The following is a 13,733-nucleotide window of genomic DNA, read 5'->3' as shown; positions in this document are numbered from 1 at the left end:
AATTGCAGTTATATCCAAGCTTGTGGGAAAATGAATTTGCACAGAAGGCAAAAATGTTACCTCCTCCACCTAAAAAAAAAAAAAAAAAAAAGAGAGAGTCAAGAATTACTGTTTTCTCCCCACTAGTTTGTGGTGTGAGATAGTGGGGATACAAAACCAGCTGATGCCATGAGTGGGAGGACTGATTACAAAGAGAACTCTTATTGTTTCCAGTAACTGTACAATTAACTTAAATTGTGGCTATCTTTTCACCAGGGGCTTAACATATGCAGACTAAGGATAGTGTCTAAGTGAACATTACAATTTCCTGGAGAGACTGCAAACCAGTGATCCTCCCTGCAATTGTATATCATTGCTTACCCTTCACTAACCCAAAGCACGAGGGCTGTGTGTTACCATAGGCTAGGGGACTTCCTCCAAACAGTGCCTGTGCCATGGCAAGCCTAGGGACAGAGCTCTGACACAAATGCTGGCCCTATTTAGCATCAGGCACTAAGGATCAGGGGAAAATGTGCAGAAAAATAACAGAAAAGGACTGATCCTCATCACATCTACTATTTGGGTAGCTCTGCTAATTTTGACGAAAGCCGAGAGGGACTCAGCTATAGAACTGCAAGGTGAGCATTTTTAGCCATTAAAAGTGTTTGAACTCTGGGAGCCCAGAGAATGTAAAATCTATTGCTGGGCAGAGACTGCTTAAGAAAGTTAGAGGCCTGTTTTTAACACATCCTCAGGAAAGCTGGCAAGAAGAATTGTCTTTGAATTTTTCCACCCATTGCCATCATTCTGTCTCTACTTCTGGTTGTCTTCACGTGGTTTTTGGAGCCATAATGGCCTGAGAATGTGACCAAGGCAATATTTGTAAGGGCAGGCCTTATTTTTATTAAATTAAAGGGACAGGAACCAGACAGATTTTCAGGCACACAAACTCATCTCCATGCTTGGAAGTGTGTCAGAGCTTTTTCTGTCTATACCTGTCTAGGAATACATGACATTCCCCTTCAACACCCCTCTACTAGATCTGATGCTCAGCTTTCTCCCTCCCCAGTAAAGCTTCCTCTAACCCTATCTCCATTCTGACAGCACTCCCAGCCTTGTCTGGATGCACTGAGTTTTCATACCCTCATTTCCACCTATCTTCCCATTTTCTCAGCCTGCCCCACCACCTCTTCAAGGCCTCATTGAGCCAATCCTCTTGAGATCCCCAACTCTTATTACACTGAAGCTCCTTTGACAGGCCCTTGTCAGGCAGGAGCAGCTCCACAAAACTCAGCCTTCTAAAAGACAAAGCCATCAGAGAGGTTCCCATCCAGCCAGAGCCACTTTTTCTGCCAGGCACTGCCTGATAACTGGGTGATGGTGCTGTCCTGGTGCAGCCATCAGGAGTATAAATAACCCTCAGAAATGGAGTTCCCTTCAGCATTGGTCGTTTCAGCAAGAGGATTCAATCCACTTCCTGGCACACAGTTGCAGGGACAAAGCCAGCAGGATGAAGCAGGGGTGGGAATGAAAGGCTGAGTATAGGGTGAAGGAGGAAAGTGGTGAGGTGAGCTAGAGAAATGCTTAGGGTGCCTCTGCCCTGTAGAGATCCTCAGGGGGTCAGAAAGGAGTATTCGCAGTAGCACGGAAGCAGCCTGTGTACAACTGGTATTATTTTTCCCTGCATCTCATAATAACATATTATTTTGTGAGTTTTGTCCACAGCTGCTGTGCAGAAAATATAGGAGCATTTTGCAATACTTTTAATCTAGTTGTGTCATAATGTTCTTCAGTTCTGCATGAAGTTAAAAGGCACAAGAACAGATTAGGACCCAGTTGAATAAGGGGAGAAAAAAATGGCAAAGGAGAGAAAATTGCCAAATACTAGCCTCAATGGGCTATCAAGAACTGAAGGGGCAGCCTCCTGCAGACACGCACAGGTTGGCAGCACAGCAGGACCCATCTGATACTGTGCTTCTGCAACTGAAGACAGTCTCTTGAAATGAGGGGAAGGTGAGGGTTGGGCAGGAGAAGGAAGAACTTCTAGTAATTTACTGCTGAACACTGAATCTCCCCATTGTCAAGCTTGGCTAAGGGCAGAGAGTGGTGAAGAGTAGGAATACCTCAGATAGGATGAAAGGAGAAAAATAATGCCCAGCTTTCTGTCTAGCATGGATGGTATAGAGATTTGAGCTGCTGATGAATCAACATGAATCAGCCCTATTACACTCCAGACCACAACCATGATGTAAATTGAGGTGATGCAGCAGCTGACTCAGAGGCACCTTGCACATCCTGGGTGAGGCACAGAGCTGGGGACAGCAAGCTATCAGCAATACCCAGATAAACTCATAAAGCCTGAGCAACAGGCCTAAGGTATTTTGGCCACTCTAGCTCAAATAACCAGTATGTATCATGCCAACATTAAATGTGCAATGGCTCCCTGCCTTCCTTTAAAAGAGCAAGTTGTCCTTCAGGATTGCTTTGCCTCACCAGTGACATCACTGACAAGTGGAGGTGCTGTGATTACAGCCTGGCTCACCCCACTCAGGGGAGGCAGGGACTGCTCAGTACACAGGATCTTCTCCCACCACCTGGAACACCTGGAAGCAGAGCCACATGAGGCAGCAAACCACACAGCAAAATAATACACATTGTATTGACATTTTAACATTAATTGTCCTGTTTTTACTTTCATGCATACTAAAAAGAATTTTATGGGGTTTATTCAGTTGTTATTGTGCAGGCTGCTGAAAAAGCATGGTACATCTCTTTTAGCCCTGGACAAAGTACTCCTTTTTTGGCCTTGGATCTCTTTGTGCAGTATGTTGTGGTCTTTTTGGACAACATCTCATTGGAAAATAGCAGGAGCTGACAGAGTTGGAATCCCAGGGGGGACACCAGATGGATGGAAGCCATGGACTTCAGCCTTTCTTTGGTATCTGCATTACTGCAGCTAGAGTGGTGCTGCCTTCTCTTTTGCTCCCTCTGCATTTTGCACATGAGGCCACACACCTGGAAAGGAAAAGGGCTCTCAACAACAGCTTCGTGGGAAGGAAGAAGGGAACAGGTATATGTTCAACATCACTATACAGCCTACTACCACTACACTGTGGCCCTGATCCTGAGAGATGATACCAGAGCTTTCAAGGATAGTCCCATACCACACAAGACACTGCCTACTTTGTCATTGGCTATGTAAGAACAGGCATGTGTATCACAGAAAATTTGACAGGGGTACAGGGACAGGGTTACCTGCTGTTTGTACCTAGATACCACCCTTTCAGCTTTCACAACATTTACAACTAACAAATTGTAACAAATCAAAATTCTACGGCCTACATAGTGCAATAAGGCAGAAACGAATAAAGAAAAGTTCTTCTTAATAAATACAAATTGTGTGGATGTGATCTGTTTTTTACTGTGTTGAGCATACCAAATGTTGAGAAGGCCTCTGTCTCTGTTGAACAGTTTTGATCTTAGCTTTGTATTTGTGCTGAATGAAATGCATGCAAATGCCTGATGGAGGGAAAGGATGCCTGAAACAGGATTTAAGTTTGAATCATAGAACCACAAAATAATTAAGGTTGGAAAGGACCTCTGGAGCTCACCTAGTCCAACACCCTGCTCCAAGTAGATCCATTGCCAACACCATATCTGGCCACTTGATCAGCTTTGCCTTTGCTTTCACAGCACTTTCCTGGGACTGAGGCTTTGGCAGCAGTCTGGTGCTTTTGCCAGCTGAAGCCATTCCTACTCCACCTCCAATCCTGGTTCTCACAGTGTCCTCCCAGCACAAACATTTGTGTAGTCTCCTAAGGAAGTGAATCAGCTGAAATATAATCTGTACCACCAATAATAATTTTTTCTCTCCAGAGCAGTTCCTCAGTCCAACATATTCTGTAGTCATATTCATAATCATGGTGGAGGAAGAGCCAGACAAGGACAAGCAGCCAAGAGGATGAAGGGAAAGGAGGAGGAAAGAGCAATGAAAATGCCTGCCTGAGCCAGAGCTGCAGATTAATGAATTTTGTGTTAATACCAACCTTCAGATAAGCAAGATTCAATTCCTGTTCAAACCTCTTCACCACTACAATTTCCTTTTCAGATGTGGGGCAGGGTGATTAAGTATTGCTTATTGAATATTTTCACATACCTGAACTTGTTGGGAATACTCTATCAAATGTATAGGAACCAGGTGAGTCTGTACATGTGTCAGAAAGAAGAAACAAGCTGAAAGTTGACCTGAACAGAAGAATGAAGGAAATAAAATTTTCCAACAGGAGTAGCCAGACTGGCTGAGCTACAGAATTTAGGATGTCTCCACCCAACATTTTGTGGAAAAGTGTTTGCTTCAGAATTAGATCAAGCCTGAACAAAGCTGGAATGAACTAACCTACCTTCACTCCAGGTTTCCCATCTTCACAGTATTTCCATATTTGCCAAAAGGACTCAAAACATAAGTTAAAATAACTGACAAGAAGATCAATCACTGACCAAAACAATCTGAGTAAATTCCAGACAAGGACTAGATTGCTGAAAATTAAGGCAATTGATCCTCATTAGTGCTACTGCTGACATTAAAAAAAAAATAAAAAGACCTGATTAATTCCATCTAGCAGCATCCATTTAATGCAGACACCTGAGTCAGAAACCAGATCACACCAGTCCCTCTGTGTAATCCATGAAGAGTAGCAAGCACCTCCTGAAAATAATTCACTGCAACATCTAATTTACCAGCTCATCAGAGGTCAAAACTGCCCTCCAAGCAATACTCAAACATTCACTGTCATCACTGACCAATGAGAGGCTCCATGCACTGTCCTGTCACTTTTTATTTCAACCTCAGTCTCTCATTTCTACTGGTCAGAGTTCAAATGCAATTTGAAAGCCAAATACAGACTGAACTAAAACTTTGGACATCAAAGAATAACTCACTAAAATTAATCCAAAACTGAAGCTTGAAATAACATTTTAAACAACCTAATGACATTTGTGCAGATTTAAAGATAACACTCCTACTCAGACTATAGTATTCCAATACCAATTCAGCAGAAGCTGAAGTCTCCAACCATTCCTGACTCTCATCATTACCCTGACTTTAACATTAAATGTATCCTTATAGACACTTCCAGTCCAACCAAAAGTGGGAGTAGCAATAAGTTCCTGGCTCCTAACTGTCAAAAATCCTAAGTCATTTCCCCACATGTACCACAGAACAGAGGGTACCAAAAAGCCACCTTAAGAGCAAGGAGTAGCTTTATCTAGAGCTCTGTGCCGAACCTTTACCCCCTGTCTGCAGTTCTGTCAGTGATTACAGGTTCAAACCGACAGGTGACTTGAAGAGCCACAGCCCACAGATCAAAGCTATCCAAGTACGCGATAGACACAATGCACATGTTGTACACACCCTGACATAAACCAAACTGTACTGACAGCACTTCTCACAGTAAATGTCAAGTGCAGAGCTGCCTTCCTTTAAAAATAGAATACAGTATTTAAAATCGAGATATTCCCTACCTAAAGTGTTAAGAATAACTTAACTTTCCAGGATTGATTCTAAGGACAAGACCTGTATAATAAAGGAAAGGGAAAATGTCCTAATTCCAATTCCTGCTAAGTCCCATCCCACAAATTACTGCCTTATTCAGGAAGCCAAACTCACCCTGCTAATTATAAATTATTCTCCTCCAATTAGGTAATGGAAATAATAACAAATGTCTTAAGTAACTAATCATAGCTAACTAGTACAGCTTGTATTATGGATACCAAGTATTCCATACTGCAAAAATACTCCCAGAACATGAACAAAGAAAGTACAGTCAAGTCTGCATGAACTCCATAAGACAAAGAGGCTACTGACCAAAATGTAGATAATTATTTGGGATAATCTGAAATGCATTTAATATATCATCATTGAGAAGCATTCTAACTCCACTGTGTTACTTCTTTTAAAAGATGTTATATGGGCTGTTTTCTGCCTTTGTACCACGCCACTACAAGATTGTGTAAGTGAGCAGTTAAAGTGAGCTCTGCAAGACCAGTGAGTAGAATGCATGCAAAGGGAAAGACCAGACTAAAAGCTGATTACACTGCTTTTAAACATGTCCCTGAGCATCATGTACAGTCTGCACAGTGACTTTTAAGAGACACATGGTTATTATATAGAAGCAAGCTAATCTTTTGTGTATATTAGCTTCAAGCTTTCAAACAGCATAATATCTCTTCATGTTACTAGTCCTGAATACAAAGAAAAATGTAATAAAAACTCCAATTAGTAGTACTTCTGGATATGAATATGCTCAACAGGGTTTTGCAATTTGATATCCAAGTGCTAGCACATTCATTTTAGAAATTAGAAAATTCTGGCAGCTAACTAGTGAGATTACAGTAGGGCAGCAACACATGAAGGCAACCTGCATTCTGCCCCCTCACTAGCAGATTATTTATAATAGTTCATGTATGAAAGGACAGGAGAAAGATACCAAAACTCTGTCTTTGCGGTGTAGTATTAAAATACTCTTGTGTGCTCATAAGCAGAACTAGAGTTACCACAAAAGAGCCGGAATTAAGAGGGAGGATTTAGTTCCCCCCTCTGATAAGGAGGAATGGCCAGGGATTCAGACACTCACCTCTAGTCACCCAACTGACTTCGATTTCTTGTCAGGTCAAGAGACTCACTGATTGTGCCTTCTGCTGTAAAATGGCAATAGCAGAACATCATGGGCAGGGCAGAAGGAAGCCTGGAGACAGAGAGGTGTTGAGATGATATGAGTACAGCCAGAGGTGTAACAGAGAAGATTTGTTTGCTTAAAGCAGTGGCTGGGTGCTTCAAGACACAATCGTCCTGCTCCAGCATTTTCAACCCTTCCTTGTCTGTTTCCCTTTTCCCATACACAGAGCTTCTACACAACAATACCTTAGATTCACTATCTATCTACCTTAACTTAGTACATGCTTTTCTTATTCCTCTTGGTCCCATCTCACAGCTTTATCTCATCATTCTCCCGTAATTCGATTTCCCGGGTCAGGGAACCAAAAAATGTCATGGTTTGAGCCTGGCACAGAGCCAGTGCCCCCCATGAAAATTCCTCACCCTGGTGTCTGCTGTGAGATGTGCCCAGGAATAAGCAAAACAGGCTCTAACTTAAACATAAAGAACATTTTATTACTTAAACTACAGGAAAATAGGGAAAGACTATAAGGAAAAGAAAAAAAAGAAATTGAAAACCTTACAAAAAAACTTTCCTCCTCCCCACTCCCTGACTTTCCCAATCCGATACATTCTCCCAAAACACCAACTGCCCAGCCCGGCACGACACTTTAGTATACTCAAACTGCAGTTCATGAAGAGGAAAGGAGTCCTTCTTGTTCCATAGGCTTCTCCTGGAAACACACTGAAACCTCGTGTGCTTCCTTGTCACTTCGGCACCGCCCGGAAAAAGTCCTTTTGCCGCTTGTGACATCTTCCTTCCATGCCCAGTGCTCTCACCACTGGGACATGGCCAGAGCTGCTTTTAGGGTTGTCTTTCAAGGATGCCTTGTCTCACTCCAAAAGGCACAGTCTCTGCTTTGGGACATCTGTCCCCCCCATATTTTTCCAACCCCCTGGGGCCGGGGGGTCCTCACGAATGAACCCTCCTGGTTTTGAGCCACTGCCTCCCCCTAAATGCAGTCTGTGTCACAGGAACAACTGAGTCCATGGCCACAAGAAAAGTCCAGCCAAAAAGCCACTCCAAATCATCTCTCCCCATCCAATCATCTCCACGTTCTTCGGGCCAGGTCCTTGTCTCATCTCATCTCTTATCTCCCTTCTTATTCAGCTTCGAGGAGGATTAGCATTTTTGCAAGGCCCCAATCATGAAAGAAAGGGTTAAAAGTTTTCAGTCTTTGTCTGTCCTGGGACGAGATGATACTCCCACACGTGCTGCTGCTGCGGCCGGCCGGGCTGCACCCTTTTCCCCCCCCCTTTCTCTTCCTGGGCCGGCTGCTATCACCGCCGACTCTCCCTCTCTCTCCCTCCTGGGGGGGGGGGGGAATTGCTGCCCGATGTCTCTTGGGGCTCCTCCACCCTTCCATCCTTGAAGGCCCCTCACCTCCCATTTCTGTCCAGGCCCCAGGCCTACCGCATGGCTGGCCCTCCCCTGCCCAGCAGCAAGGCTGGACGGGGGAGAGATCTGACCTCTTCACAGCGACGTCCCAAGAGAGCGTGCCAAGGGCAGTGCCCTGCTTTTAACCCCTGTGTATTCTCGGAGGTGTGTCCAAACCCCACTGGCTACACCGGGTGCCAGTCTCAAACCCAAAACCTTCATTGATTTGACCACAGCTTCCCAGAATTCCCACTCCTTCCTGGTCAAACCACCACAACACCTCAGATGCATAGGCACAGAGAAAAGGAGAAGCTGCTCTGTGCTAGGAGTGAAGATCAAAGCCTCATCCAGAGCTCCAAGAGACCCCAAAAGATTGACACGGAGCTCGCAAACATATAATAGAACTGGAGCTTGATATAATTCCTTTTTAAAGACTGAAACAGTAGCAGACCAAATATATGGGCAGGGAAGTTTACTGCCAGCTAAGAAGAATACCCTCTTTCCCTTACCAGAGAAGTTATTAAGTCTTGGTTTCAACTGACTGCACAGTGCTACCCCACCAGATTCGATACTGTTACTCAGTTTATTTGCAAATAATATCTTCCTAATCTATTTTGCTTTCATAACATGCTCCAAGGACAGCCTGTGCGTTTAAATAAGGGTGTACCAAGTGGCCATCTGCAGCAAGAGAAAGCTTTGGATCTGTGCAGTAGAACTTAATGAAGACATTATTGGTTGACTAGATGCCTATGCATCCAGTGGGGCCCAACAGAATATCCAGTACCACATTAAGAATTGTTGTTAGTTTTGGAATAATGTTCCAGAAAATTATAACCACTATGTTAGCAGAGTTACAGCATATACTTCTTGTCCTAGGGTGACGTTATGATGCTTGTATCCCCAGTGGGGTGCTCTGTTTATGCTGGATATTACATTCTATGCCTTCAAGGCTGGTTCTGAGAGTGAAGTTGGGGAGAAGAAGCAGCACAGAGTTTGTTATCAGAGACTGCTCTCACTCCTCCACAGTGGTGTCTGGGCACGGACAGGGCAGAACATGGCTCTCTGTTGGTGTTTAGTTAGCTCAGCTAGCTGAGGCAGAGAAGTTCCCTGGACTGGTTTCCTTTCCCTTTCTTTGGAGCTGTTTGAACTTGCTCTGGACCGGGACCCAGGGAGCACCAAGAGCTCACACTTTGTGGCCTGCCGGGGACTGCTCTGGGCCAGAGGGATTGATAGCAGAGTGACCACCCACAGGAGAGACTCTGAATTTGCCATCTCTTCAGAGTAGTGAATGAGTTTTGTCATCCAGTATTGTGCATTTTGTGTGCTGGGGAGTGCTTGGTCTGTTAAATAAACAGGTTTTTTTCCACTTCTCTCCAAGGAAATTCTTCCAGAACCAGTTGGGGGGAGGGAATGCGTGGGTTGGCTCGGGGGGGGCCTTTTGGAGGTTTTCTCCCAAATTTTCCATAAACCAGGACAGATGGCAACCAGGACCCTGCTCTTACATCTTACCCCTGGGAAAGCTAAGGCTGTCTCCCCTTGATGCACAGAGACTTTCTCAATCTGAAGCATACCATGCACCTCGCTGGGGGACTCAGGAATATTTTCCTGATTACCACTAAGTCCATCTGTAAGAAGGCAGTGGTATATACCTACAACACATCCATCATTTTCCTGAGTCCTGGGTAAGATCTGGGTGAATACAATTAAAAATATGCCCAGAAACATGCAGAAGCAGCAAGGACCATCATGAGGCTGTTGGCACCACCCCTGCCCACCTTTCTCTTGCCAGCTTGCATGACAAACCCTTCACTTAGAGCAGGATCCCTTGGGAACCACTGTCAGTGCACATTTGGAGCACAGCCTGTACTCATGACTCTGGCTCAGTGGCCAGGTGTCCTAATTCCTCTGCTGCCAGGCCCCTATGGACTGACACAAAATTACATTATTAATGCCTGGCTATAGCTCTTGGAAGCAGTGAACCAGGTTTATTGAGCAGATAAATGCACCACCTTGAAGAAGAATGTATACTTTACCTTTCACAGTACCTCCCCTGCAGTATTTATCCCTGGGGTGGTGAATTACACTGCATGAAGAAGGCAATCAGACCATAAAACCTGTATATATTCCTATACAGTGTGATTAACAGAGAAAGGAAACTGCAATTGCTCACACCTGCTATATACATTTTTCCAGATGCTCAGAAAGAATGGTGATTGCTGTTTTTCTCACTTTCGAAAGATAAAGAATATCACCTGTCAAGCTTCAAGAGTAAATTAACCAGCCTCAGGTGAATTTCAAAATAGCGGTATTCAAAGGGCAGAGAGCACATCCAGAAATATGTGCTGCAAAGCTCCCAATACACTAGAAGTGCAATAAATAAATGATCATAACAATAAAGCTGTCTTGCATGTAAATAACAATTCACCTTGATGTTTAAATTTAGCAAACAATATTTCCCAGTGTACACCAGTTTTGATGCACCTATGATAAGCCAAATCATGAAGTGTTGTTCTGATGATCTTATCATCATGGTGCGAGGAATGGCACATAAAATCTAGATAAGGAGAATTTAGAAAACTGAAAGAAATAAAAATATACTCCTGGGAAATTAAAACAACACAAAGTAAGTGTCTTCATGGCAGTTCAGAGAAGACTCAAGATAATCTATTAGCTGTTTAAAAAGTGATATAGGAAGGATAACTGGCATCACCCAGTTTTAGGCACTTCACAAGCATGCAATTCTCACCATATCCAGCAGAGAGGAAGTTCCTTCACTGGCTGATCAGGACTCTTTTAACTCAGGTGGTTTTGGTTGCCTGGTTCATGGTCTCATGCTCTGCTACCTACAGAAAAAGTTTAGGTGGCCTGGTTGGCTGATATTGTGGATGAAACCACAGGATTCAACAGCTGGGCTGCCTCAGACATGAATGTTTGCCCTAAGCATTTAATGCAAATGAAAAAAAGTCTCTTCTTCCTTATCTAATACTGCATTAATCTGACAGTCTTTATTCATATATTATTTCTCAAATAAAAGGTTTTGAAATTAATTTACCAATTTTGTTTGGATGTTTTGTTTGTGTGTTTTCTGAAATTTAAACATGCCCAGTGCCAAAACAATCTAGTAATATGAAAAGCAGAATTAAATAATTCCATAAAAGATAGTTACATTTTCCCCTGACACAGTAGCCTACAGGATCCGAGGGGGTCACTGCTTCCCATCAGGCAGCTTAAGAAACTTCAGACACTTTCTAGAAAAACGAAGACAAAATCTGAGGTCTATTTTTTTTTAATAGCTAATAATTCCCAGACATGTGTTTAACTCATTGTTTTACAGAAACTTTTCATTTGGTTATAGCTCTTCTTACTGAAATTCCATTTTCTGCCTTCTTCCAAAGGTTTGGTTTGGTTGTTTTATCTGGCACATTGAAAAACCCTGATGGAAATAGGACAAGGTAGTCTCACAGTGCTGAAGCTGCCTGGTCTGGAGTGTCCCAGGCTGCCTGCTCCAGTGGGGCTGAGCATAAAGCTCTAACCCATGTCTCCCAGACCATCACAAACATCATCATCTAAAGCCCAAAGCCTTACTCCTCTCTAATCTTTGGAAATCTATGGAAACAAATGCATAGAATAATGTTCAGGTTTGTAGCTTAAACTATACAAACAGAGAAACAAAATGTACTGCCACCAAATAAATGCAGCCAAAGGGGAAAGAGAAGGAAACTGGAGAGGTCAAGAGGACCAGAGTGGACAGCACCCTGCACAGAAGCAGTAAGAATGCAATGTCCTTCCTTCCCCTCCTGCTTTACAGCTGGGTTAGGTTACTTTTACTTATATAGACTCACTTTCTAGAGTTCTGTAACCCTGCTCATTGGTGGGAATACCAAATTCCAGCAAAACAAAACAGATGCTCAGGTAATGGCCTAAGCAGGTACACATGAAGGGTAAGGGTTCCTATGCTCATTCTATGCAAGGACAGATGGCAACACAGGGCTGACCAGAAATACAAGCCCTGATACTCCCTTCTGAGCACTACTCAGTTTGGCTCATCCATAGTTCAATCCTGCCCAAACCAGCTATATTTTCTAGATGTCACCTTCTGCTAGGTGTCACCTAAACCTGTAGAGCATTATCCCTTTTACTCTTCATGTCCATTCCCTCACCAGTCACACTCTTCACTTATTCATAACAATGTGGTTTGGAAAAAAGCATTTCTTCTTAGTTGGTATTTTTCCAACTCTGTGTCATTCCTATTCCACTAATATTTGCTTCAAGAAAAAATATTCAGCAGAACATACAGTATGTATTCAGCAGAAGCTGCTGTGTAGTGTTCTCTGCTGAAGAGAGAACAGCAGCTAAAGACAGAACTGCAGCTCACACTGTTATCTCTGAATTCAGGTAACTAAAGAGTTTTCATCACCAGCTTATTATCATTATTGCAAGGAACACTAATTTCTTTTCTAATTTTTCAATCAATATCAATTTGATTGTCTGGTTTTGTATATAAATGCACCCAATGTAGATGTTCCATGGTTTTAATCCATTCTCTAGGACATTTTTCTTTCTCTTCCAAGGCATCCTTTTTTTTGTTTTTTCACACTGTTCCAGTTAGGAATATTTTTTCTTAATTCCGCATTTTCTATGGTGCATCTAGATTAAAAAAAAAAAAAACAAACAAACAAAAAAAAAAAAAACAAAACAAAAAAAAAAACCCTGTAAGCCTGAAAACCCCAAACTGGCACCAAATTGAAGTAAAAAGCTTTTTAAATGCTTCTAAATTTTCTTTCAAGACAGAAGCAAGATTACAATGTTTTTGTTGGCATGCCATGTTCGCTTTGAAATACTGAGACTATTCTTGATATGTTCTCATTTTCCTTGTATTTTATTTTTACAAGATATGTCCTTTGGGAATGCATCATGAGTCCCTTTTCATAGGTTGTCTCTGTCATCTAACTGTGGCATCTCTCCAGTGCCAAGTATGCAATGTATATTTTTGTTAAATGTTATTTAAGTGAGGTTGAGAAATTTTCACAGACCTACACAAGTCTCACAGACTTTGACACCAGATGTGATATCTAGTGGCAACCCCAGAAAAAAAGAAAAAAGTGGTTTTTGCAGGAAAGCCAGGTAAACAAGTGTTGGAGATGTTGAAATAACATGAAAACCTTCTTGAAACAGACTCACTGAATTCAATACAGTTCTCAGTTATGAGCTGCTCAGAAACGTCACAAGTCCCAACACCCTGTTCTAACAGAACGCTAAAAAAGCAGTTTCAAAAACTTGACTGACAGGAGATAAAGGAATGTGGACATATGGATGGAAGGAGAAAAATGTGTTGATAAAGATGAATGCATTTGATCAGAAAACAGTGACAATGTGACCTTAAAAATGCAACTTAAAAAATCTGTCCCCTAAATTCCACAGTACCATGATTTTTAAGCCAGTATCAGAATCCTTCAAAGGGCCACACTGTTAACCTTACAGAGACTGGGCTGCCTGTACTGAACACGTATGCATGGTGAGCAGTCCAAGCAATCCATTGGTCAAATACAACTGTATGACTGCTTCAAGGCTTTCTAAAGCTTAAATGTGTTCATGGATACTGGACAAGGGAAACAAACAGCTATGTAGTCTGTTTGGAACAAATTGTTACATTAGTCCTCAGAG

At 42.6% G+C, this 13,733-nt stretch overlaps 1 long non-coding RNA gene across 2 annotated transcripts in view; it reads right to left on the bottom strand.

Annotated features, from left to right (window-relative positions):
- Positions 1–13,733, bottom strand: part of LOC113460391 (uncharacterized) — a 118,628-nt gene that overhangs the window by 8,315 nt on the left and 96,580 nt on the right. The window contains exons 5-6 of one of the 2 annotated variants that reach the window (XR_012580049.1): positions 10,816–10,912; positions 6,612–6,722 (exon numbers count right to left, since the gene is read on the bottom strand). This is a non-coding gene — a long non-coding RNA (uncharacterized LOC113460391). The remainder of the gene's footprint in view (positions 1–6,611; positions 6,723–10,815; positions 10,913–13,733) is intronic. The other variant, XR_012580050.1, reaches the window with a different exon arrangement.

Source organism: Zonotrichia albicollis, chromosome 4, assembly GCF_047830755.1.
Source record: "Zonotrichia albicollis isolate bZonAlb1 chromosome 4, bZonAlb1.hap1, whole genome shotgun sequence".
NCBI classification, from domain to species: Eukaryota; Metazoa; Chordata; class Aves; order Passeriformes; family Passerellidae; genus Zonotrichia; species Zonotrichia albicollis.
Note: the sequence above shows the minus strand (reverse complement) of the source record. Positions and strands in the feature narration are given on the sequence as shown.